We start from the raw sequence: 26,595 nt of genomic DNA, 5'->3' as shown, positions 1-26,595 counted from the left end.
CTGAGTCATTGACAACATCAAATGTAACTGAACCTACGCAGATGTGAGTTGCACAGGGTTCTATGTACGAAGAAGAACAAAGAGATAGACATGCAAAAGGGTTGTAATTGTATTGTGCATCTAGAGATGACTTGGTTATAGAGGGTCCAGTAGCACCACCTAGAAAAATGGGTACCATGTCTTCAGATCCCAACTAGGAACGAGGATCAAGGGCTGGTCCCACTAAGTCTTCTTTGTTGGTCTCTAATGTGTGCAAGACTAACCCACTTGTTCTGCAAGTGCAAGCTGTTGTGGACTCAACTACCATTTAACTCCTTCCCTGGTTGATCCTGGTCTGGCCGGGTTTTTTTATGGACAAGAAATGGGCTGAGGCCCATGACATTCCTCGATTGACTGAGGAGATTTCTCAAGGAATAGAAAGCATTGATAGCCATCCTTTGGCTTCTGCCCCTAGAATCCCCAACACCGGTTCTGTCTTGATCCAGATCCCACATCCTCAGGAAAGAGTGGCTTTTACATTCATGAAGGCAGCCCACTTCCTGGTCATTCTAGGAATTCTGTGGCTGAGACTACACAATCCCCACTTAGACTGGACCGCCAACACTCTTTTTGGGGATAAAGATATTGTGCTAGCCAATGTATAGCTGATTGGGAAACTGCTGGTGGTGGTACACAGGGAGCCAGAGTCTCACTAAAAACGTCCCTAAACCTGAAGAACATAACCCTGACTCCTCGTAAATGTCAGCTATTCCAGGAAATCTTTTGGGATACCAAAGAAAGGTGATTCCCTGGCCAATTGTATAGAAACGCCACCCGATGACTGTTCTATACAATTGATACATGGAGTTGTGGTTTATTTTGGAGAATGTATTTACTCTCTCTACCTGTGAAGGAAGCTCTGAAGAGAACAGTGTCAACCTTAAGAATGGTCTCATTGTGGAATCGAAATCTCCTGTGGGAGCGTCACCCTTCTTTATGTCTACAAAGGACTTCTCTGAACTCTGATGCCTGTATTTTCATGGGCTTTACAAGTTCACTGTGAAAGACAAAAAACACTGCTGTTAATCCATGATATCCTACAAACTGGCCAAGGTGCAACCGTCTTCTCAAAACTAGACTCTTCTGAGATTACCACATCAGTAGAATGTGTGCTGCAGGTGAATGGAAGACAGTGTTTTTAACACCCTTTGGTCACTTGGATAATTGGTTCATGCCCTTTGGGTGGATAACACTACTGTCATATTCCAGTGAATTATTGATCAGATACTCATGATTTACTGTTTCTCACTGTCATCATAGACTCTGATGATGACTAATATTTTACAATACCCAAGAGGAACACGCGCTGTATGCATCGGATGTTCTAGAGCGCCTTAATGAAAACAAGATAATTCTCACGCTTAACACCTTCTCTGTTCCGTATTTGGGTTACATCTTGTCGAAGGATGGAGTGGAAATTTGCTAGAAGGTGACTGTAATAGTAAATTGGACTGTTCCAAAGAACACAAGAGAGATCTGTAAATGGCTAATGTCTTCAGGATGTTTATGCCTCACATCTCCCAATTCGTGCTTCCCCTTACCAGACTTCTCAAGGAGGCTACACACTTCTATTGCATTAAGGAGGCAGAGAACTCCTTCGGCTAACTAAAGCAGGCCCTTCTCTTCAGGCCCTGTTTTGAGACAAACTGACACAATACGCTCTTTTATCCAGGAGGCAAATGCATGACTGAGCGGTTGGAGCAGTGTTGAAACAACGCCAAGAGGATGGGGAAGAGCACCCAATCGCTTTTCTATCGCACACCTTGACTGACTGCAAGAGGAACTATATAGTTGTTGAGAATGAGCTCCTTGCTATAAAAACTGCTTTAACTGAGTTGAGACACCTGTTGTTAGGAGCCACTGGTGCAACAGCTTGAATGTCAGAACAGCTGCTAGGCTTGTTGGACCTATTTATTCCTATTATGATTTTTACTGGCAGAAACCCTGTTGAAAGGACACGTGGCAAAGGTAAACACAGGGCTACAGAAGAACTTCTTAAGGGAAAGATTTGTCTTTTGACATTACTCCATTCTTCCAAAACGTCCAGTATATTCAGGGGAGAGTATTTTCAGGAGAGACAGTTAAGTTCCCCTTTCAGTATGCATGAAGTACTGCTTTTCCACAAGTCTCAGCTGGCCACACCATCTACCATTTTAAAACAAAAACGTCGCTGTCTATGCCATGATAGTAGACCTGCTGGACATCGGGGAGTCAAGGCCACTCTCCATATTCATATATGTCATATGGTATGTCTGCTCAAGCTAAAAAAAAACTAATTGCAGCCCATGGAAAGGTAGGCCAACCCCAGATGCCTTTCAAGCAGTAGCAGGGGATTTATAGGGATTTCATTTTGGATCTACCACCATCTGACCTCTATACAGCTATAATGGTGACGTAGAATCTCTGACAAATCTGGCTCATTTTCTTCCCTTGAAGTAGATCCTGATAGCCCCGGAGAAGGTCTTTATATTCCTAGAGGACATATTCCATTTACAAGGGCTGCCAGCCACAATCATTTATGATAGGGGTACCCGATGTGCCTCAAAGATATGGGTCACTGTGTACATCTCTGCAGGTATGGCGTGTAAGTAAATCCCATTGTGTGGCTATTCAGACTAGCCCATTTTATTGCACTTACTCTTACCATCCTAGAGACTTTCCTGCAATGGATATCCACGAAAACTCTGTGCCCTCAATCCATCAATTTATATCTGCTTTGGAAGGCAGGCAGAGAAAGGCACTGAGCAACCTACAGGGTACCTGAGAACCCACCAAGAAATGCAGATGTCCATATTCTGGACAGTCTCGACTATCACGTGGTGGATAACATTTAGCTCTTCACTCAATATCTTCCCCGACATCTGGCCCCATTTAACCTATCACCTTGCTACATGGGACCCAAAGAGATTCTGCAACAGGTCAGTCTTGTTTCCTTCAAGTTGGAAAGTCTCTTTTCTGCCCCGTGCCACCTCCCCCAGTGCTGCCAGACTACACAGGTGATTCAGTCAAATTTCAGGGTCGACAGATACGTTACTCCAGGTACCATTGTGCATTTTTGCAGTATCTGATCGACTGGAAGAATTACAGTCCCGATGAAACACCTGGGATTCAGCAGTCAATGTCAATGCTCCCTGCCTGCTTTGTTGTTTTCACCACCTCCACTGCAGGAAGTCATGGCCCGTGTGTCTGGGAAAGGGCATGACCTGGGAAAGGGCATGACGTCAGGTCTTGACTGCAGCCCTTCTTAAGTAGATAGTCCTTGGGGAAACACTGGAGAATAAGGAAGAAGAGAGGATTAAGATCATTATTTGCCAGCAAGTACTACTGTACAGCTCTGCGGGATCACTAAACTGGATGAATGCTTCAATCCTCACCCAAAATGGTGATCGGGGAAGGGTTATCCCAGGCATTAATACATTCCCCAGCACAATGCTGCTTTGTGGTGCGTTGAAATGCTTCAGGATGCTGTCTTGATGCATGATGCTTAGTCCTCCTGTAGCCTGTGAGTTTGTCCCTTTTCACTTTCCTGCTTCCCTTCCAGTGTCTCCTTCCTTATCCTCAGTCCCCTCCTGGGATCCTGCTTCATTGCCCGTGTTGTTCTCCATCTTCATATCTCCTCCACTCACATTCCTTTCCTATCCCACATAGTTTTGTTTTCCACATAGTGCTACAAAGCTATCTTGCGATGGTATTTAGCACTCTACAAATATCACAAAAATAAAAATAAAATACATTCCATTAGAGGTGGTGGACTATAATAGCCCAGCATGAGCCAGAAGTAAAATGAGCCCTGTTACCTTGCATTCACACCATGATGTGTAAATACGAATCTTAGGTACTGATATGAAACAACCATTTGATAGATAGGGTTCGTGTGTCAATGGGGCACTAAAAAGTCACTTGTGATTTATTTTGTAGGGCTGCCCGGTAGGTAAAAAGGTATATATGCAGGACCCAGTGGTGGCTTGGTGGGAAGGACAGTTGGAGTGACTATCCCAGAGATACTAGCAGAGGGCGGTGTGTGCTGCTAGTTCATTTCAGACATATTTGAGAAGGACGGTCTGCTGGTAATTAAGTAATTGCTCAGCCTTCATACTGCAAATCGGAAAAACCTGGCTACTACAAGGACCTTTTAAGAAGTGGAACTGTGGTCAGACATGGAATCCCGGATGCCAAGCAGCTTGGAGGTTTAGGTTGTTGCTATTTCCTGCACACTTTCATTTAAAGGTAAGGGTTGCCCAACGAAATACCCCCATACGATGTGAAATATGCCTTAGCAGTTCAAGATAACTCTCAAAGCCCCCATGCAATGATATTCAGGTCAAACCCAACTTCTCTGTGCCGGAGACTTACTGGGGGTGAAGGGGCTGAATTCTAGCTGCCAAACACTTCCGACGGATGAGCTTACAGTCAAAGTGAATACTTACTAGAGTCAGACATCAACATTACTCAGAGTTAAGCGTCAGGGATGTCAGAAGATATGGTGAGGCCCGGGGCAAAACATTTGGTGAGGCCCCCTTGCAATCTTTTGCACTCAGCCAGCGGCAGCATCTCCGCAAACAGGAGACTCGAGAAATTGCCCTTTGAGTTTGTGTGCAGGATTCCAAATACGGTTTATTAATACAACTCCAAATCAACTACAGCAAAGTTAGATTTCTCTACTGAAGAAAGGTTTATGCCAGACTAACTTTTGTATCGTATGCATACATATATATAGGATGGCATGAGCTCTCCACTCCGCCACCTCCAACTCTCTGAGGATCGGTCACTTTTCCAAGCAAAGAGTTGAGGGCAGATCTCTTTCTTCGGCTCGGGCCTCCCTCTGAAAACAGCCTCCCTGCCTTTCTTAAACTTGAGCAGAACCATCTCCAGTTCCGGAAGCAACTCAAGACCTTTCTCTTTGCTTCTGCCTTCTTTCTTCCTCTCCCTTGCTGATCACCTGCCTGATCCATGCACTGGTCACCTGGTCAAGCTCGGAATTCGGGCCCAGGTCATTGCCTGTCCTGTTGCAATCCTGCACTGCCTCTTGGCTCCCCTGCACTTGTGTTCTGTATCTGTAGCCCTACAGTCCCTCTCTTGCACTTATTCTCCACCCGTTGACTGCACTTATGAGTACCCACACTTGCCACCTGTTGGCTGCATTCTTGTTTCTCTTTTGTTCCTGCACTTCTGCATCCTACCCCACCCTCCGCACTTCTCTCCTCCCACTTCCCTGCTCTTGCGTGATCTGAATGACACAAGGCCTAGTAAGATCTGTGTTTTGTCCTACTCTTTTGTTTCTCCCTCCTTGCTTTGTCGCGTCTAGAAACACTTGTGTACAGGCACGTTATAAATGCCATATCAGCACCCTGCCCTTGTGTGTGCATTAAAACACACATCATACACAGGTACAAATGATGTACAGTGGAGGCTGGTACATTTCTGAACTTAAGAGGCTTAAACGTTTGTGCCAATTAGGCAGGATCAACAGAGCACAGTGAGGGAGTCCAAACCAAACAAGGGTTTCTTTAGGGGGGGTTCTCACTCCCAAGAAAATGTTTGAAACGTTGGGTTAAAATTATGCATCTTACAGCACTTTCTTTGCAAAATTGGATAGAAATCCATACAGTTTGCAATTGGTTTTGTATGGAAGCACATGGAAAATCCCAATAGTTGCAAATCACAAACTGTACACAGGAACAGGAACATTTTTCAATTCATTTCATGACGCCTTTCCCCACAAGATATGCTAGTTTAAACATATATTCATGCTGGTTGTTCTCATGTATGTCCATGCAGGCTGCATCAATATATGCCATTGTTACCATGTAAGGACTTCCAGACAGTAAAAATGACATGCCACAGAAAGTATATCCAGGCTGACTGTGTAGCATAAGTGCTATTACTGGCTAGATAGGCCTACATTCAATTTGGGCCAATTTAGCCAGGTAGCATGTTTGCTTTAACCTTGATGCATAGTCCTGTGCAAAGCAAAACGAGCATTGGCAATGCTAACAGTTTGGGCATTCGTGTAGGCATGGGAAAACACTTCTGTATTGGGATTAGCTGGCCATTAATAGTGCAGGTGCAAAGTGGTTTGAGTACCTGAGCAGCTAATAGCAGTGACTGGCAAATGCCTAATACTTATACACAAGCCTAAACTGTTGGCTTTGCCAATGCTTGTTTTTAACAGGACTTCAGCGAAAGACACGCAGGGTGTTTTTAAATCAAGTGGCCAAAGGCAGACCTGATTAAGACATTTTTATTACACCAGTTCCATGTTTACAACTCCAATTAAGTCATGAACTCTCAAAAGACTCCTTTGAGAAAACACTTGTAGGCACATTGAGGGCAATGTTTGATGGCAAGGCGTGTTTAAAGCTAGGTCAAAGAGTTCCAGTGAGGAGGTGTTTTGGGTGGGGAGGGCAGGAACCGGGTGAGAATTGCCATAGGGATTATCATGGCCATGAGAAGTCAATGGGTGGGCAAATAACTAAACAACATCTACAAGTCCCTCCTCATATTGCATTTTTTCCTATCTGTACTCAATGCTATCATTGGGACGGATCTTGCCAGACCCAGGATCTGGCAAATAATTACTCACCAGGTGGGAACTACAGCTCCACAATCTGGCAAATCTGTGCACTATATGTTTATTTTAGAATGCTCTGGTGTGTTTGTGCTTTAAACTATGTTGGGCATGGATTTAATAGATCAAAAAAGGGCAACCACACTATACCCCTATTGTTCACTATCTCTACCTTTGGGGTATCACAATATGCTTAAACAAAGAGATAGGACACACAAACTACTATGTTACAAAGGTAATCCTGAGTCCCTACACGTGTTCCTAAATAGAACACACATACTTATATCTTGAACAAATAGATACAGTACAACTAAATACAAAAAATATATAAATGTATTACTCTTTACAGTAGAAACAGTTAGAACCATTAGAAAAACTGACCCATATTGAGGCACAACAATTGATTATAAAAATTACAATTCACATTATTCATTCAAACCATCCTTCATCACACATTCATACCAGATATACAAACACAATCTTAGCAGCAAATTACAATGTCATAAAACAAATGTGTTTCAAATGATGTACATAATCCCGACATGTAGCATGTTTCAGTTCTTTATGCCAAAAGATGGCTGAACTCTCTTCAGGGGAACAAAACACTTCTTTCTTGTAGTAAAAATTCTTTCAATGTTGTGCAGTAGGGGTCCTAAGCACATCCACCAAAGGATGTAGAACACACCGGCTGAAAGATATAAGGGATACAAGGATCCTGAGAACTCAGGATTCACAAACCGTTAACTCAAACATACACCATCTCTATCCAAAATCGAGGTACCAAACCCCAAAAGTGAAAACAGAGAAGTGAGGGAATAGTAACCAAGACTATATAACCCAAGAGTCTACATAATCACCCTGGAAGTGAAACCAAATTCACGCAAGCTACAACATAAGTTCATTGTAAGCAAGACCACTATAAATGTGGTCCATTAAATAAGTAAGGTGAGACATCACCAACGGTACGTAGAGCACACCATCACCAGAAGTGCAAGTCTCAAAGCCACCATGAAAAGTAACCCGATCACACCAAAGCCAAAAACATGGACCATTGACCAAATGACCTGGCCATGTCAGCAATATGCTCACAATACGTCTTCCAACCTCTAATCACTTAAATGTGGGGTCGTCAAATATTCAACCCGCCAATCTGAATGAGGTCTGTGCACTGGAGCTCGTAACTTCAAACCACTGTTATTCCTGTAGTCTGAAACCAATACGTCCCTATGTTACCATACGCATCGGAAGGAAAAAGTGAAAGCATAGTCACAACTTCACAACATCCGCCGACACAATGGACTCCCTCTCCGTGCGTCTCCGTTATATCATACGGCCACATTCACTCGCTGCATACAATACACCCGAGGATAGAATTCACATGTAGCAATAAGCTAACTGCAAATACCAACTTACTTCAACCACGACTACGAACGTCCTCAACGGTTCCGCTCGAACGTATCAATACTGCCGGCGGCACTCCAACATATGCTTACGTGAGTTACGAAGCAGCCGGGGAGCTGAAAGCGGATACTTCCGTAAGTGCCGAAACTCCCAAGGAAATGAAGCAAGGACTGAAAAACGGGGACTGTGTATAACAAACGTGCAAAGAATCACGCCATGCTGGAACTGACTGTCTCCCTATGGTGCAGAGCATTGAATGAATACACAGACCTGCACATAACCACTATATTTGAGATAACAGGTATACTTAATCACATCATTTTAAGAGAATGATTAAGACCAATTAAATGACCAAAACTGAACCCAAAGGACAGAATATGTGTATATATGTATATGTGTGTATATAGGTTTTCATATTAAGACACACACAGTTATTAAAACAAGTGTCTGCATGCCCCACTCTTCATGAGGAAGCTAACAAGTTTGTACAAGCGTTCAAATGGCTCACTACATGAACATCACAGGGAATACGTCAACAATGAAACCTACATCCCTGATTTGCACCAATAGGCAGAGATCTTAATTACACACAACTAACTCATAGATGAATTTGGTGCCAATCAACGTTTTCATTAAGACCCACTACATGGCTTTGTAGTTTGAAAATTACTTTCTGTTCGAAATTCAATAGTTTCTGATCAGTAACCTCCTTATTCATACCTTCGATTTTCTTAAGGATAACCCATTCAAAACTGGTATGATCATGTTTCGTGTCTACAAAATGCTTAACCATGGGTGCCATCAGCACCTTGTTTTTAATGCAGCTACGGTGTTCAATGAGTCTAGTGCAGCATTTCCTATTAGTTTTTCCGATATAGTGCAAACCACAGGGCCACGTAATCATATATATCACATTATGTGTATTGCAATTTGTCATACTCTTCATAGTCCACAAGACATCGGAATTGATCTGCACAGAAACCCACCTCAGGGGAGGGACCGAAAGTGCAATGGGTTTATTGTCCCCACTCACTATCCACTTTCAAAACGGTCATCCAGCCCCTGCCAGGGTGACCAACAGAGCCATGGTCAGACCGAACAGGACACAAATGTTAAATGGTGCCTTGGCTTCACTGTTAACAAAGGCCCTGCAATTACTAACATAAAACATTTTATTGTTAGCACCTGCATTCATATGCATACATTTTTAGATAATTGTGATGTGGGGTTAGCACCTGCATGCTAGGGGAGTGATTAGAATGGAAGTGATGACATGAGATATCTCATTCTCACAGCAGTCATTAAGTGTGACGTTTCAGAAATGAAGGCGAGAGGAAGCTGCTTGTAACGTTGAAGCTTCACTAGAATAGTCTCATTCAAATGTGAAAGATGTTAGATGCCCCCACACAAGGAAGTGTGCCCCTCCCTCACAGCCTCTGATATTAGCGCCTCTCCCAACATTTGAAGTGTTAGTCCCAATCCTCTAACCCCCTGACATTTTAGCCTAGGTGCACCTCTGATGCCATGAACCCTCTCCTTACTGAAGTGGCCCCGAGGGTGGCTAAATTTAGGGGTGGGGCTGAACACACATTCACATAAAACACTTTCACCCATGCATTTATCCACCAGTTACACAACTCCATACATACATGCATGCATACATAAAACCAAACACAGCATTGACACAAACACCAACATGCACACATGCATTCATACATACACATATACATCCTAATTTAATTTAAATACACGTACATACACATTTAATTTAAAATAGAAAACACGTTACCTCCATTCACCCTTCAAAAGCATCCACTCAGCCGACAAGTAGACATGCTGCCTGACAAGAGAGAACTCCTCTCCCATCAGTTAGCGTGGTCACACTGAGCAACGTGGACATGCTGACTGGCAGGAGAGGAGCCCTCTCATATCATTCAGCATGTCAACGTTATCAGCTGAATAAGGTGAGGCAGCAGAGCTCACTTCTGAGCACTGCTGTCTCCCATTATTTTGCTGTTTGTTGCAAAATCATTGCAGGGGCAGAGAGCAGACAGCACAGTCCCCCATGTGAATAAAGGAGACAGGAGACTGTGCTGCCTTCTCCTTAGGAGAGGGGGCCATGAGGCCCCCCGCAAGTGCGAGGACCTTTGCAGTTTGCCCCCCCTGCACCCTGCTCATCACGGCCCTGTTAAGAGTTGCCAAAAGTATTTGTTTTCTATCCGATTGCTTGAATAACGGGCAATATTTAGCAAATCAGGTTGTTCTGAACATTGTGAGTGGTCCGAGCTGATTGGTAGGGGTGGGCCAGGTTAAAAAAGCATAAATGGGGCACATGTGGTTTGATTTTGGGATCAGTATTGTTAAACAGAGGAGGGGGGTTGCTAGAGGAGGCAAGGTACAAGGCTTTAGTTGGGTTAAAGTTAGACAATAAACATGGGTTTTAGTTGTGGGACAGGTAGAATACTAAAATAGGATTTAGTTGAGGGAGGGAAAGGAAACTGAAAAGGGATAGGTAATCTTTTTCTCACTAATGCTGACTCTGAGACCTCTCAGTGACCACCTGTCTTGAGCTAAGCACACGTGATGCATCTTGTCAATGGGAGGACAAAGAAGAACACCCCACACCTGTTTGGAGGCAGGAGAGATATTAAATTACATTCAGTAGCTATAAGGGACTGTGCTGTCTTTTAATGGCCAGACCAATGGATGGCAAAACGTTGAATTTGCTTTAGGAAAGAGAGTGTTGTCGGTGTCTGTATCATCTTTCTGCGACCATACCAAGTGTAATTTCAGAGAAAAGGTCTACTGTTTCTTGTTGGGGTGTGCATTACATTCATTTGGTGTAAGTGAGTGTATTGTCTTTTTGTGGCCAGAACAATTATCGTGGCAGAGAGAAAGACTAGAGCCTCCTTGCAACGAAGGCGTTAAAGTGGTGCTAATTCCATTGCTGGCACTTTACTGGAGCATTACCGCACCACTGTACTAGGAGTTTGGTGGTAGGGGAGACGATTTACCTCCAGCAAAAAAAAGTTGGAGGTACACTTACCTCCTTCCTTCCAAAAATCAGTGGATTAACTGCACAGTAATTCTGCTGGTGGTAAATCCACCCAAAATCCCCATGGAGTACTATTTTATAGACTCCACAAATGGGAAATTACCACCACTTGTAATCCAGGGGAAACTCCATGGGACCAAATGGTGGTAAAGCTCATCGAGTTTGTGGTTGATGTAGCAGATTTACTTACAAATTAACATCAAACTTGTAATGATGCGCTTATAATAATCAGTAGTCAGTGGATGAGACTATATTCAAGGACTGTAAATCACCGACACATTTTATTAATAGGGAGGAGAGTATATCAGTAACTGACCACATGATATAATATAAACGTACTAGTGTTGAAGTCTGTGTACACGGGCAAAGTGCAGGCTTACATTAACACAGTAGGACCAACATATATCCTAAGGCTGCAGCTCCCTATAGAGGTGACAACAGGCAAATCTATGAGAATTGGCACTGTCTCTATATATCCTAAGGCAACAGCTCCCTCTAGCGGCGACAACAGGCAAAGCTACTGCATTGGACAAACATACAGGGACAAACATATATCTGGCCTTTTATTATATAAACGTATGTGGTATTTCTTTTTAGAAGAAGAACACTACAGTTGTTTGGTGGCAGGCAGGCGATTAGATCACATTCATGTTTTGTAAGTGACTGTGCTGCCTTTATTTGGCCAGACTAAAGCAGTACGTTTAGGCATGAACAATGCGTTCTGTGTCTGTAACTGAGTGTGTCTTCTTTTTTGTGGGCAGTCCAAACACGGGTTGCAGAAAAAACCCAGAGCATCTTGCCACCTGAAATCTGTGACGGACAACTGTGCGGGAATGAAATTCATTGTCTACGTGGAATACTACATTGTGGTGTAATATGATGACATACGCTCTACAGGACTGTGATGAACCCGGAACTCTCCATCACAACCCTCACCACCAGTTAGCCAGTCACCATGCCACCTCCATTCCATACCATCATTCAAAAAATGTCGCTGCTGTTATTTCATAGCTCTTTCGACTGACTGCCATGGGGCTCACTGACTAGTTGTCAATGGCATTATCACTTGTGCTGTTAGGTGTGTAAGTTCTGCTCCCACTATTTTACAACCTCAGTAATACACAGAGAGTAAACCTTCAATGGGACACACAGTAGCACCCCTCTTATCATTGTTCAGTTATCTCTGTGAAATGATGAGAGCAGCAAAAATGAGCCTTTGCTGCATACTCCTGTCCCTTCAACAGCACAACTGGACACATGTGACACGAGTTTCATCTGCAATAATTTGATGTGGTGCATTTTCACATGAACTGCTTTCTTGTGCTGTTTCAAAATTACAAACAACTAAACAGTACATTAGAAAGCATACCATCAGCCCCAGACCATTAATAACAATATGGCAACTTTGAATAAGGAACTGAGTGTGATGTTTAAGTAGCCTTACTAGCATATGTAACTAGTCTAATTGTGAAATATCACCACAAATCCTATTTTGCTTCTACTCTATTCTTCTTAGGTAATATTATTGAAATAGATTCCTGCATTGGCTTGATGCATTTTCCATATGTCTCCACTAGGTCAAATAACCATTGTCTTTTCTTCCATCCATGGCAGAAAATGTAATAAAGAGACCCATTCGTAGCTGGCAGCATTTTGCATTCTGCACATGAACAATTATAATACGTACTGTGCGAATAGGAGGAGCACAATTAATTTCATTCCTGCCATCCAATGTTCTCAAGGCAGTGTACCAACAACTTAAGTTCACAATTCACAAACATGTTGCTCCAATAAACGCCTTAAGTCCATTCTGAACTTCTTTTACATTCTTTTAAAATCTGCAGAAAATGGTCCAACTCTTGTGCAACTCACTGTGCACCTCTCGCACATTTAGAGAGCCAGTCCTCCAAACGTTTTGTGACTATCTTTCCAGCCACAAGGGCAGTCATTCCATATTGCCTCCTAGCCCAGTGCCCAGTCAGTCACCACAGCAGGATAGGATGGCACCAGAGCATGTGCCCCTCTATGGAATCCATCACTGCCGTAGAGTTCAACTGCCCCTGACTGATGGTCGCCTAGCAATACAGGCAGTGAGAGCCAACATGACACCTCATTCAGTTCACCTGTGCATGCTCAAAGAGTGGTACACCCACAGGGTGACCACCAATAACGTGCTGTGGTGGTGCTGGATATGGGAGCAGGGCCTCACTAGTGAATGGTTCTCCTAGCACAGCGTAGAGGGAGAGAAGAAGTGCTTGGACAGGCTGAGATGGCATGGGGATGGAGAGCTGATTGTGCCTTTGAGGACACTTCTTCATTGCGTCCCCACTGCTGCACATTTCACTGGAGGAGGGTTCCCTGGAAGATGACATGCATGTATTAGGGGGGTCAGCCATTCCTCTTTTCAATGTGTGTGGGTCTGCATTGCAGTGGCTCCCAAACACTTCTTCAGTGTACCCTGCTTCGCTGGTATGTTGCCCAGGTTGCACATCACTTTACCTACCTGCCCACTCGCTATGTTCCCCTCCAGCTTCTGAATATACCTGCCATGCCAATGATGAGCTGGGCACTGTCTGCGCTTGTTTTCGGATGTCGCCTGTTCCACCCGACACGTGACAATGGACCTGCCTTGCACCCTCTGCGAGTGCAGGCAAAGTTGACAGGCCCCAGTCTTATCTTCCTCCTGAGACGTCTGCTGGGAAACATCTCTGTCTCCTCCCGTGCTCTTCTGTCTCCTCCTGCACCACCACCTGCACCCTCTCCTTGGCTGTCTCTTGGCTGCCCAACGCCTTTAATGCACCCTCTCCATGCTTTAGCACCATCTCCTGTCAAACTCCAAAGCTGGTTCAAGCATTGTCTAGTGATGATTTTAGTGGATCCACATCTATAATTTGCTACTCATGCATTAAGTCAAGTATTATAACAACAAAAAGTGATGAGTGGAAGGTTTTTAATAGATCTGAACGACTGGCACTGCTCTGTGCAACCTTCCACACCACAGTTATTTGGCCGTCTGCCCATTGCAAAAGGGGTCCTGGCATGTGCAAATCAGTCACATACTGCCTCCAATGAGAGCTACCCGGCCAGAACTGCTAGGCCAGGTCCCCCCTGCATCGAAACACAAGCAACCACAGACACGTTTTGGCCTTTTGAGCCTCATTAGTGAAGTGCAGCTTGATTCCCTATGGCACAGTGAGCAAGGGACCCACATCTGGGCATATCCTCTCTCACACAGGGAGACAAACTATAACCAAAAAAGTGATTGGTGGGAAGTTTTGAATATATCTGAACCACTGTCACTGCTCTGGGCAACCTTCCACACCACAGTTTTTAGCCCATCTGCGCCGTTGCAAAAGGGGCCCTGCTATATGCAAATCAGTCAGGTACTGCCACCAATGCAAGCAACCGAGCATGAACTGCTAGGTCAGGTCTCCTCTGCACGGAAACACATGCAACCCCAGACATGTTTCGGCCTTGTTGAGCCTCATCAGTGAGGTGCAGCTTGGTTCCCTATGGTGCACCCTTTTGGGATGGGGCCAATCCTAATTTGCATATGGTCTTACCCCTTACTATAATAACTTGGCAAGCAAAGAACAATGATTTAGAGGGTTTATCACAGCGATGACAGAGTTTACGATTAATTCTACAACTTCCAGCCTCTTTTTTGTTGCTTAAGTCAAGTATTGCCAGCCAGTCATCGCCAATCATATCCAGCACCTCTGCCAGCACTTCCTGAACAAGCCCTTCCTCCTCCACACCCCTCTCCTGTCCCCTCCTGTAACAGTGGCAAACCAATGTTTGTTGCCAGCCCTGCTTCCTCCGCCATCTCTTCCCCTGTCTCCTTTGTTGTCAGCCCTGCCTCCTCCTCTATCTTCTCCCCTGTGGTGGTAGCAAGGCCTCCTTCAACGCTTCATGTTCATTTCCTCCTAAGAAGTCCCTAGTGACCCTTCCACCATGAACACTGGAAACACTTGGTCAGGCAGTGGCAATCCAGCACCTACAGGGAACAACCAGAAGATGCACACTATTGTTCTCCCATACCTCAACGGGGCAATCAACATCCTTGTCCCACAAGAAGCCAACCTTCTCTTCCTGCTCCAACTCTTCTCCCTACAAATCTCTGCCCGCTTCATATTTTCAATTTCATTCTTCTTAGGAAGGACTAACACATGAAAGAATAACAACAAAGAAAATTGCCTGACCGGGGCAAACAAATTAATTTGCACAGGGTTCTCGGGCCCGAAAGGAAGATGAATAAAAGAGGAATGAGTCTCTGCTACAGGCACAAAGAGAAGGTTTTTAGTTTTCGCAAACAAGTGGGAGAACAGAAGAGAACAGTTTATTATTGCTTCTTTTGGATTCATCAGCAAGGTATGAACAACAAATAGAATAAGTCACACAAGGCCTACACGGACAAACCCACAGCAGCATGAGATAAGGGATGCAAGAAGCAAAAGGGACTTTTTTCTTTTTTTTAAACTTGTTCGGGTTACACAATGGGGAAAAGGAACAGCGTAAAACACAGGACAAACATTCTGGGGGTGAGGAAAGGGTAAAAGGAAAAACAACAAAGGGGACCTGATAGCACACAAACAAGCAAAAGGAGGCAAATGGAGACCGAAGGGCACTCATACCGAATCGACTGTTAAGAAAGATCACCAAACTCCTCCAAAATCTACCAAAGTGCCTTTAAAACATCATTCTAGAAACTACTGTTCCTACAGCCTAACAAACCCCTCAAAGCGAAAGTGAAAGTTATGGATCCTTTTACAGGGCTCTTGAACCTCTCAAGACACCCGGAATTTCACCGGGTGATTCTGTGAGTTTGATTGACCCGCAGAACAGAACCCCATCTGTCTGAATATATATGGGACGGGTTTCGATACCATTATTGGTTGCCAATGAATCCTCCGGCATACCATGGGTGTAAAGAATATCTCGTAGAGAGGATTCAGTTTGAGCCACTAGTAAGGCTGGCTTTAATCAGAGTAAGAGTAAGCAATGGAAAGAGAGATTGTGCCAAAAAGAACTAAATGCAGCCAAAGCACTAGCCAATCACATAACAATGATCTCACAGGGGAGTGGTCAGATTCTTCTTGTGTGGAAATTGAACCTGACCAATATCTTTAAAGCATTTAAGTCTCTGCAGCAACACAGCTGAAAGAAACACAAGGGAAAACGCATGGCCCACATGAGTACAACTTCGCCCAGCTCCGGAAAAAGTAACTCACAAGCTACCCAGAAACTAGGCACTGCAAGAGATCATAAAGGACTAATGAAATGCAGTGTGTGTCTAACTAAAGACAGGAGCAAAGAACACCGAGTGATGTTGGCACAGGATATAGCAAATGGAACAACATCTGCTTCTGATTAGCAGAGAGAGGCATTGCTGAAAAAGGCAAAGAAGCAGGGTAAACCAACCATGACATTAGGAGACATTTAGACCTAAAAACAGTGATGTAGAGCTGCACCACCGGATGTTGTCTATATGAAGCACCCAAAAGAAGCACATTTAACGTTGTGGCATAGCCTGAAGGACAACATAAGAGGGAAAAGGACTTCCAAATATTAGGAAAGCTATTAAAACAGCCCTTTTCAAACAGGCCTCACAATCACTGTCTGGAATCTTCTACAAGTCTTTGGTGTCAACATAAAGGACTCAAGCAGGCCTTTTCGAAAACGTCAGACAAGTGAACCTGAAGGTAGTTATAAATAAGTGGTATTTCACGTGTTTGCTGCTTTTACTTAATGCTGAGTTCTTGAGGTACCTAATTATGAGGCGGAATATGTCCAGAAAAATCCTCCAATGTTGTAATCATCCCTCAAGAGGTGAAGGTAAACATTGTAAAAAGCCCCCAGTGTCCTGGCCTGAATGAGGTAGGTGTTGTGCTTTTGGACCCTCCGTTTTGTAATCTTTCCCCTGCTTTCTTGCCCTTTCTTACCTGCACTCCTCTGTTTTCTTGCCTTTCCTTTCCTCCATTCATCTGATTTCCTGCTCTTTTTTCCTCTGCGTTGCTGCTTGTTTTCCCCTCTGCCTTGCTGCTTGTTTTTTCCTCTATTCTTCTGCTCTCCTGCTAGTTTGTTTCACCATTCCTCTGCTCTCCCGCTAGTTTTTTCCTCCATTCTCCTGCTTTCCTGCTAATTTTTTCCCTCTATTCCTCTGCTCTCCTGTTCGTTTTCTTTTCCTGGTCTTTTTTCCATCTTTCTAGCAGTCTCGGCCACACCTATGCAACCTCTCCCCTGTCCCCTCAAACTCCTCACTCTGTGTCCATGATCGGCTGTTTTCCCTAGGGAAGCCAATGCCTCCTCTGGAGACCAGGACATTCCTTCCATCGAGTGTTCTGGGCTTGATGAGGTCGGTATTGTGCTTTTGCCTCCTGTGTCCCTCCTCCATTTTTAATTTTCCTCCTGCTTTCTTGCCCTTTTTCCCCCTCAATTCTTCTGCTTTCCTGCTTGTTTTTTCCTCTACTTTCCTGCTCGTTTTCCCCTCTGCTTTCCGGCTCACTTTCTTCCTCCATTCCTCTGCTCTCCTGATCGTGTTTCCTCCATTCCTCTGCTGTCTTGCTTGTTTTTTTTCCCGGCCTTTTTTTCCTTCTTTTTAGTGGTCTGTGCTGCATCTGTGTGACCTCTCCCCTGCCCCCTGCCTCCCCCCGCCATGTGCCCATGATTGGCTGTTTCCCCTAGGGAAACCAAATTCTCCTCTGGGGACATGAACACTCCTTCCACTAATCTTTCTACTGCTTTCTTGCCCTTTCTTACCTGCACTCCTCTGTTTTCTTGCCTTTCTTTCCTCCATTCTTTTGCTTCGCTGCTCATTTTTTCCTCTGCTTTCCTGCTTGTTTTTTCCTCTGCTTTCCTGAAGTTTTTCCCACATTCCTCTGCTCCCCCAGACATTTTTCCCTCCATTCCTTTTTCTCGTGGTTTTTCATCCATTTGTCTAGCTGCAACCTCTCCCCTGCCCCTCCCTCACACATCCTGTCCCTGTGATTTGCTTTATCCTTCTGTAGGCTATTAACAACACCGTCTGCCCGGGCTGATCTGTTGCCTAAGGGCCCCAATGCAAAGGGCAGCTCCCAAGATGCAGCTCCACGGGGTTTGCCCGTGTTCACATCGGAAGCCGGCTGCTGTCAACCAGCAGTGACTAACAAGGAAAGTGTGGTCTGGGTGGGGAGTACAGTAGTTACTGTTTTCTGAAAAGCCCTACCACTCCTCTCACCTACATAATATAGCAAACAAAGGTTTGCCAGCTAGTAGGTAGTAGTCCTATCACTGCTGCACACCAACCTTTAAGTACTTCATCATTTACTGTTGTGTCCATATTTTAGGCGATTCTCCCTCTATCCAGGTTTCTCAAATCTATGTACTTTCGCATTTACTGTTGTGGCCCGTTTTAGGTGTTTCTCCCTCTATCCAGGTATCCCAAATATAGGTACTACTGTATTTACTGTTGTGTCCCCATTTTAGGTGTCTTTCCCTCTACCCAGGTAGCTCAAACCTAGGCGTTTCTGTATTTAATGCTGCGTCTCATATCTGACCGTGCTGCCTTTTGATGCTTTATTTGGGTGTTTCCCCACTGCTTTAGTGTCTCGAGTCTGGGTGGTTCTCCTTCTGCTGCACAATACACACACATATTAAAGTTAACTCTTAGAATCTCCCATACAAAGCGCATTGAGGTCATACAAATGGGGAAAGCAACTATATAAATGACACTTACAATTACAAGTACACAGTTAGAAGTTTGTTTCCCTTCAGTTCAGGAAGTGCAAGATCCTATTGTCGAGTTGATAACTTTTGAGGAGGTGTTAGATGATGCCCAGCAGGTGCTGCAGGCCAGAAGCACTTGTTTGTTTGGCTGTTGTGTCTGTCAGTGGCAATCAACACAACTGAGCAGTGTTGCTGACATTCTTGATTTAGCTCGTGGCTGAATGTCTTAAATTTGTTTTATGTCTTAAATGTTAAGTATTGTACATTTACACATGTTAACAACTATAGAAAATGCACACATTAATTCCCTGTGTTCATTAGTACTTATTATAGCTAGCGAATCAACAGAGGGCTTCAATAAGACTGGAGTTGTATTACCTTTGGTAATACTGCCCAACAGAATTCGCAATGCTACATGCCATCCGAATGATTTAGAGTCATGTGGACCCTTAAGGTATTCCCCATTTTGGAGTCCCATTGGACTGCATGGGGATTGGTAATTACTAAATGTTATAATTACTGAATGCAGTGCTGATTTTTTTGTGGAGGAAATTTCCTCCACACAAATCCAGGTGACAGTCATGAGCCTTAGCACTGAAAGTCCATTACAGGCACTTTTTTTTACCATACTGCCAAACTCTTAATGAGGCCCATCATTTTCACTTACCTGTCTGGTCAAAGGTCTCTGCATATATACACTCAGGGTGAAAAAGATAATTGTAGTTTTCATCTGCTACAGTGGGCGTCTGAACCTGCGGCTCTCCATATGTTTTGGACTATAACTCTTATGATCCCTCACCATTGACTGTGCTGGCTAGGGCTGATGGCAATTTTCGTCCAAAACATTAGAATAGGCAACGGTTGCAGACCATTGTGATACAGTATAAGGTGCAATATTATGTTTTTTTTAACACGAGTTCACCATCTGGTAACACGACTCAATCACCTATAATTTGGCGTTTCTGATGTGGCTCAGTACTGGAGGTCAACTTCCAGCAATGGCTACTGGGAGGTGTTGTGGAATGTGTGACTTGGCTCAAATGGACTATCCTACTTTCTTATTGCAGGGGAAAGTTTTTCTTCAAGTTTTTCTTCAAGCCTTTTTAAACACACTATTACTTTGTTGTGTTGATTTGTGTGGTTTGTATACATGCCCCAATGCTCCAACCACAATCTGTTAGGACTATATTTCATTATTTTCATTTTAATCAATTGTTTTGGTATATATTCAACCTTTAGCATTTCATGCAAACAGATTAAACATCAATCCATAAAATAGCACATAGGAATGGAAAGTTATACAACATTATTAAACAATATTAAAACATTATTAAGAACATTAATCTGAAATTCATTTAAACTTTCCTATCTAAAAAACTATATAAGATTGAGTACATATCATACTTACATTTTGTATACCCTAGATAATTTACTGAGCAGCTGATGTTGCAGGGTGCTTATTTATTTTTTACTTTCGTGTCTCCCGCTTACCACAATGCTAAGCGGGGGACACCCCCACAATCCCTGACTCCTGTTACTGTGCCCAAGGAGATCAGGGTTTACCCCCACAACCCCTGATCTGCTTGTGTGCAGTATTGGGAGCCAGTATTTTGTGCACCCCAAAAGTCACAGTAACTGTGGGGCGCACTACTGAGGGTGACATTTTTGTATATTTTTGCCTCTGCCAGGGTTCCATTTTCTCCATCATGGGCAGCTATGAATGTACAGCAAGAAGGCCCAATATTGGTGCACACTCCACCTTCCATTGCTGTAATAAAGTCCAGGACATACCTGTTTTGGAGGGTCATGAGTCTGATGGCCCTCAATTCTTCTTTAATCGCATTAAATCCTTTTATTGTCATGTTAATCCTTGGTAGCAGCTCCCACCTGGTGATTTGTAACCACTTGGCATGTGCTGCAGCTTGAATTCCTGGCATAAATATGGCTGTGAATATTACTGCCGTCCTGCTGAACAATTTATGCTCATCTGGGATGTCATGATACGCCTCTACTGATTTTGCTGATAAATAGTTCTCTCTCTTCTGTCAGATGAGGTTAAGCAACCTCTTCTTCCTTTGATGTGCATACATTTTTGGAAAACTGTCTATGTGGAGGTCAATTTGAGCGATCCCCACGCAGGAACATGTATTACCACCATAGAATATATTCCTCTCCAATTTACAGGTAGCTTCATATAAGCATTGGATCCACAGGCTCAATAGTGGTCCATCAGCACAGCAGTACCTCCTGTCATTCCTGGTGCATCAGTTATGTGTTTGCATCCTTTATTTTGTCCAAATTTGGTCTGGCCACTGTTTCCGAAACACAGTGTCATATTCTTCATTGGCAATATGGAATATGGATACTTTGCCATATACCAATAGCTGAGGTATCTCCCAGCATCCTGGTAATCCTGGGGTTTCCCATTTATTTGCACAATTCAGTCTCTTTTGTTCAACAATCTTCATCGATCCTGTACTCAGACCACTTAACGAGTATAGGATCATTTTGCTCTTTGGGCGTGGGTCTTTTATCATCTTCTGTGTTTTGATGTGAGCATCTTCAAATGCAAACGTTCTTTAGGACATACATCATAGGGTTGATGACTTTCTTTCAAATTGTCCTCCCTTAATGCATGCTGCTAGATTGCTGAGGCACTTTGCATCATGTGTAGGTATTTCTCTTGCTATAAATGTTCCGGCTATAAACATGGCATAAGCTCTAATCTGACATTCTTCTCACCACCTTACTCATGTTCTGGTACCAAATGGAATTATTTAAATGGGCCAAATTATCAAGGTATGTGTTTATACCCTGATAGTCTTCTCCAGCATCTCTCTTAAGCTGGTTAATTTGTTTGGAAATATCAGGGAAAATGTCACTCGTGCTTTTGTTAATGATCGAAACAGATGTATCATTGTTGGATACTCCATCTATATTATAAACATAATTTCTCGAAATGCTATAAGAATAAGGAAGTAAAGACTAGACATAGTACAAAAAATGTAACCACAAGAAATATTGCAAAATAATTAATGTGCCAAAGTGTGTTTTGTACATTCAGTGACCTTCTCGCTAGCAATGTGTATCTCGTAGAGTGAAAATCCCCAATTTCTTTTAATCAGCATTTAGTTGTTGTTATTCTTTATAATATCCACACTTTTTTTTAATAACAGGAATTGTAATAGTATTGCGATGATGATCCTGCGGATAATGGGGGCTGTTTTAGGATTTCCAAAAATGATGGCAATATCAACATGTCGTGTCGTCTCACTAGAGTTGGATAAAATAGAAGTATATATGTAAAAACAGCATACAGGAATGTGTGCAACGTTATAGTTATAGGCAACATAAAGTGCTGTGTGCTTTTCTTTTCTTCAAAACATTGGGCCTCATTACACGGTACGCGGTAAAATCCGGCCATTACTGGCATGGCGCTATTAACGGGTCCGGCTTGGCATGATGCCGCTAATTGCGTGGCATTACGAGTACACGGACACGAGCGCAGCGCCATGCCGGTAATGCACCTACCGCCATGCCGCTAAAGACCCCAAAAAGACCCTTTGTGGCATCGACGAAAGCGCTGATAGCACTTCTGACATCCTGCAACATGCAAATAGCGGTCACCGCTATTAGCGGTGACCGTAAAATTGCGGAACCGGAAATAGCGTCATCGCACAGGAACCGGAAAGAGCACGGCGGCCATCTTTAAAAACACAATCCATTGCCATCCTCGTCCCCCAGGACCTGTTTCCACACCATTCCAACACCAAAGCATCCCGGATACCCTGACGATGCCAAAGGCCATCAAGAAAGGCGCGGATCGGCAGCGCAAAGAAAAATTCACCAGCGAAGAGCTGATCATGTTAACTGAGACCCTTGCCGCAAATGCTAATGTCGAATTTGCGAATGACAGGCGGTGTGAGACACTTGTGAAGAAAAAGGCCATCTAGGCAGAGGTGCCCATAAAGTCAGTGCGGTGGGCACCACCACCCGCACTGTCAGGGACTGCAGGAAGCGGTGGGATGGCTGCAAATCGCAACCTGGCCATGGCCACGTGAGGTGGTGCTGATTCCCCAATCAAACTCCGGAAGTGGGAGGAGGCCTGCGCCCGCACAATTGGCGTAGAATGCATCAAGGGAGTCGGGGACATGGAGCGCGGTGCACCCATTTCATCAGATGGAGGTGAGTGTACACATTAAAAAATGCACTGTGAAGGGTGAGGGCCCCCCCAAATGTGAGTCCAGAATCAGCCCATGGATCCAGCCACAAACATACATGCACACAACCCTGCCCATGTGAGTGTCACACCCCAACACACACACATGCACGCATCACCACATACACGTGCAACACAGATCCATGCATGCATGACCCACCCGACATCCCCATTACCGGATTCCCAACTAAAGAAGTCCCAATGCATAGAGCCGCATGGCGTAATTATTCGGCATGAAGCACATTGAATCATCACCAATGCTATTCCCTATTTTTGTCCCCCACAGGCTCACAGACAGACAGTGATGAGCAGGGCACTATGTCACAGGCTCCCTCAGCCAAGAAAAAGGCCATAGCACAGGAGACAGCGGACACCGCCACCACATCAAGGGGCACTGGGAGGAGTGAGCACCAGCAGAGGGGTAAACGCAGCAAGAGTGCCAGTTCACCAAGGCCTGAAGCCACGGCTGCTAAAATTGCTGCACCCACGGCAGTGTTCCCCCCATCATTGGAAACAACCACGGAGGGCCCGCTCTCTGCTGCCACCAGTTCGACTGGTATGGCAGCAGCCACTGCGCCGCTGTCAGACGTGGAGGACACCATTGACCTGGAAACGCAAAGGCAGACCCCCAGCCACCCGCAATCCATTGAGGCAAGCCCACGGCCACCATCTCGATCAAGTAGCCATGGACAATCTGGCAACAAGACCATGGAAGGGTGCCCAGCCCTCAGGTGTCCTCACCTGATTGCCGAGCCATGGACCAGGGCGCAGCAGCCACCCCAAGAGCTGGACGCAGTCACCATGACCTGTCAGCCATCAGCCAGAGGCAGGTGGAAATAACAGCGCTGGTTGGCCAGCAGGTGGAAGAGGCAGCCCGTCTGAGGGAAGAGGTTGGGGCCAATGCAAGCCAGACAAGAGAGGGCATAGAGGCCTGCACAAACAGGCTCTGCGAGGAGATGGCCCAACTGAGGCAGGTCCTCACCCGCAGAGTGGACGCAATGGACCGGCAATATCCCCCTCACCACAGGATCATCCGGGCACATCCTCCTCTGAAAGTTCACGTCAGAGAAGGCCCCGCCGCCGCTCCTTGCGCACCATGAGGCGCACGCCATCCCAACCTCCCAATGGCGGTGCTGGCCATGAGAAGTAGGGCCAGCAAGAACTAGCTGGCACATGTGCAGCAGGACACCTACGTACTACAAGCCACACATGGGAGTGTTGTGGGAGGAAGGGGGAAGGGTGTTTTTGGGAGTGTTGTGGGGGGAGGGGGGAAAGGGTGTTTTTGGGAGTGTTGTGGGGCGAGGGGGGAAAGGGTGTTTGCACAGTTGGGGCCATGCACTTTTTGTTCACAAATTCAACTTAATACACTGTTGACAAGTTGAAACACAGGCTTGGTTTTCATTTTTGTGTATGTGTACTTCATTGGGTACAGGGCCCATTGTGCGCTTCACCACATACACCAGGGCAACAATACCCATATCCATCCAAAAGAGTTGAACCATGTCTCTCAGAATATTTGATAGATCAGATGCTGACGCACATCGTGTCCCTCCAGCCCATTGCCTCTTGCATGACCTGCCGGCCCGTTTGCCCCATCCTCATCCCCAGCATCATCATCCTCATCAGGTGGTTGCATTTCAACGTCAGGGGGAAGTGTCACATTCCATCTGATACACATATTATGCAGCATGACACATGCCATGGGTATCTTCGGTACCTTGTCATGGCCGTACAGGAGAGCCCCACCCGACCAGTTTAGGCACCGGAACCGTGTCTTCAGAAGGCCAAATGCCTGCTCAATCACGACACGGGTACGGTTATGTGCAAGGTAGTATTCCTCTTCGTGCCTGTTCTGTGGGTTCCATATAGGGGTAAGGATCCACCTCTTCAGGGGATAGACAGCATCATCTGCATGGGTGGAACAATGGGGCCTTGTTACTGGTCACCTCAATTGCAACCTGGATATTTCACACTAATTCTGTTTGCATTCTGATTGGCATCCACGATTCCCAGCATGCATGGAGACGATCAGTGTAACTGCAATGTGAGAAGGTAAGCTAGTCCCTGCAAGAGGACATGCACCATGCATGCCTCCGGCAGTATTTCCCATGTCCTGGGTGTGGACAGGTCCTAGGTGTTCCTGGGGCCTGACGGCCTTTGTACGACACTGCTAGTGTACTGCCATTATGATTCCAATGTCCCCATGCTGTGAAGCGGCACATGAGTAGTGGTGTATGGGTGTGGTTCTGTACAATGGCTATAGGTGATCCCTTTGCATGCACTCAATGGCGCATATCTGTTGTGATGTTGTTCAACACACATTTACTTTATGCATATTGGCTGCATGTAGCAGTTTTGTGTCATATAGGGTATGGTATGATGTGCAATGTGCATGTGGATAGATGTATCATGTTTTGCGTTATGAATTGATGTCTTTGTTGTGCAGCTTACTACTTGCATGTGGTTTCGTGTCCGCTCCATTGTGGGCTGCCTTGGTGGACATTGGCATACATCTGTATGTCCCTTTATTGTATGGACGACAGTCCACAACCAGTTGGAGTATGCATCTCTCCCCCCCCAAACACACCCCACATCACACTGGCATGTGCTTGCCCTGCTACTCACCAAGTAGCCATGAACGTTGCCCAGCATGTCGCTCCATGTTGCGTGGTATCGTTGAGTTCCGCAGCACCATTGAATCATGGGTTGATCAGGGGTATTGGGCACAAATGTGTTGTTATCTTGTTTGAGTCACATACCATTTGGACATTGATGGAGTGGTAATGCTTTCTGTTTGGTGGACTGCCTCATTGTGATGTGGGTGCACCATTTCCACATGGGTACATTCGATGGCCCCGATGCTACTTGGGATGCCTGCCAGTGAATAGATGCCAACTTTGTTGTTGGAGATCTCCTGGGCTGTCCGTGGCAGGGATATGTGTTCACTTGTGTGCTTCGGGGGGCATCGAGCACCTGGGTCAGTGTGCGTGAGAATACTGGTTGTGAAATGCCATGCATCTGCCCTACCGTATGCTGGTAGGTGCCTGTGGCCAGGTAGTGGAGCACAGTTATCACCTTCAGTAGAGGGGGGATGGCAGTACGGATGTCTATGAGGCTCACTATGTCGTTGTGAATCATGTCCGCAATGGTGCTGATGGTATCCCGGTCCAGGCGGCACAGGTTGTGTGTCTGCTCATGGGTTAGGATGAATGGAATGGCTAGAATCCTGGGGATTGCTAGTTGCCTCTGTGGTATGACTCGGTGCACTGGTGGGGCTTGCTGGGCCAGTCTCGCCATCCTCCTCCCCCTGCGTCTCCTCTGTGCTGTCTGTTGTTGTTGGTGCAACAATGCAATCATGTCCTCCAACCCATGTAATGCGGCAAGTATTGGAACCATCTTGGTGTGGGAAGGGGTGTGGGAAGGGGTGTGGTGTGCTCCTTTTGTTCTGCCCCAGTCTCCATTGCCTCCACCTGTGCTGTTGTGGCCACCTGTGGCAGGTGGGGACACTACTCAGCTCTCTTAACGGGTGGTTCGCAATGCCGGTATTTCCTCCATGCCGGTATGGGCTTCTCTGGCCAATACCATTCCGCTGTTTGCATGTCCGCATGG

The sequence above is a fragment of the Ambystoma mexicanum genome, chromosome 1p (genome assembly GCF_040938575.1).
Source record: "Ambystoma mexicanum isolate Mex_15411 chromosome 1p, UKY_AmexF1_1, whole genome shotgun sequence".
Classification (NCBI taxonomy): domain Eukaryota; kingdom Metazoa; phylum Chordata; class Amphibia; order Caudata; family Ambystomatidae; genus Ambystoma; species Ambystoma mexicanum.
Note: the sequence above shows the minus strand (reverse complement) of the source record.